This window comes from Aplysia californica, unplaced genomic scaffold (genome assembly GCF_000002075.1).
Source record: "Aplysia californica isolate F4 #8 unplaced genomic scaffold, AplCal3.0 scaffold00325, whole genome shotgun sequence".
NCBI classification, from domain to species: Eukaryota; Metazoa; Mollusca; class Gastropoda; order Aplysiida; family Aplysiidae; genus Aplysia; species Aplysia californica.
In genome coordinates, this window is record NW_004797595.1 from 114,898 (window position 1) to 116,724 (window position 1,827).

The 1,827-nt window shown below is 36.5% G+C and overlaps 1 protein-coding gene and 1 non-coding gene across 2 annotated transcripts in view; both read left to right on the forward strand.

Annotated features, from left to right (window-relative positions):
* Positions 1-1,827, forward strand: part of LOC101857730 (60S ribosomal protein L13a) — a gene marked incomplete in the record, with an annotated part of 40,056 nt that overhangs the window by 26,179 nt on the left and 12,050 nt on the right.
* Positions 473-552, forward strand: LOC118477995. Its single transcript, XR_004858735.1, has one exon. It is a non-coding gene; the product is annotated as a small nucleolar RNA Z195/SNORD33/SNORD32 family (small nucleolar RNA).

Genomic DNA, 1,827 nt, shown 5'->3' on the forward strand with positions numbered 1-1,827 from the left:
TGTGACCTGCTATTTCCGGGGTGCCTTTATAGTCGAAGCAGACCTTGTGCTGTTGAAGCTAGAGAGGTGAGCAGTGTAAGTCTGATTCCCTGTAAAGACTTCTCTGTTGGCACCCACCCCTTGGCGCTCATATGACCTTATGTAGTTGCGAGCGCTGTAAAACCCTCTACTATTATTTTTTTTTACTCTTACTAAAACTAAAATATTTTGTGGATTTATTAATGGAAAGTTACTAGTATTTTTCAGCTAATATGTCTATAAGATAAAATCTGTATTTAAGTTTGGGAGGTTAAAATCAATGAACAAAACATCAGATTAATACCATCATTACTTTCTTACAAGTAACCCAATTCTGAATCTATTCCATTTTAAGGGTCTGTCTCTAATTGTAGAGACAAAAGGGGGGCTTGTTTTGAGCAACTTGGGTTGCACTGTTATAAAAGAGTCAGCCAATGGGAAGACCAATTCGCATGGTGCCTGTGATGATTGTATTCCCAGCGTTTTGACAACTTTGTGAAAAAGTATCATACATGCACTACCATCTGAGGCAAATTACTAGGGCACCTGTTAAGTGGGGAGAGAATTTGCTGATTTGTGCATTGTGTCTGTAGTATATATAATATATTTCACTTGAAATGCTGACATTGAAAATTGGATTGATCTTTGGGGGGGGGTAAATTATCCCATTCCTGGCAGCTTTTGTTATGTGTTGTTTGAAAAACTACTGTAATTAATTCCTACCCTTTGCTCATTTTAAATTGTTTGTATACTAGGGTGGATAAGATTTAGTTTACTTTATAATTAGCTAAACATGCCATAGATTCAAATGTTTTCATCTTTTCCAAAAGCAAGGAGACTTTTTCTGGTTGTGCCACTAATGAAGGTCCTCATCTAATTAAGAATGCATTTATATAGAGAGTAGTCAACCGTTTAATAGCAATGCAGGTTGTTGGAGGAGGAAGGAAGGGGGGGTGTTGCCTGTGATGATTGTATTCCCAGCGTTTTGACAACTTTGTGAAAAAGTATCATACATGCACTACCATTTGAGGCAAATGACTCAAATATATGCCATCTGGTAATCTTCTTTGTAGCCCTTGAAAATGAGATTTAATGTTTTGCAAAGAAATTTTCTTACATTTGAAGTTCGGTCCTTCTTTTTTTTATGTGTGTGTTGGCCAATATATTGTTTTATACAAATTCTCTGTTGATGGTTAACTTGTGCTATGCAGTGGTTTGTTCCTTTTTTTTTCCTATCAAATATCTTCATCCTTATTTCTCCTCCCTTTCTTTGTATGTTGCTCTCTCATAACACCCTTATCTTGGCACTTATATGACCTTATTGTGATGCAAATTCCCTGAAACTAAAAATTAAAATCCCTGGTATGTTTCATGACCTTTGTGTTAATATTAAATCTGTGAGAAGGAATGGATACTTTTGCCTTGTGTAAATTACGTTTAAATTAGATTAACCCAATTCACCTTGCGTTGCTGCGGCAGAGCACTTGTGTCCACCTGGCTTGCTGCAAGCCGTGGGAAAAAATCGGTCTGAACTCGACGCACTAACCTTAGACACGCATTGTGCCCAACCTATTAGGATATCAATATGAGATTTCGCTTAGATTTTACTTAAAATGTTCTTTTAATTTTATTAGAGAGAAAGATGAAGGAAAGAGCAGAGTAAACAATATATATTAACAATAATATTCTTCGTCCGACTGCGACTCATCGGCACTCGATTTAGCCATAGGAACTTGTATATTATATCTGTGGTCTAAATCTAGCTCTTCTTGGAAGTTTTCAAGGCACTAAAATCAATCCGATCGTCAT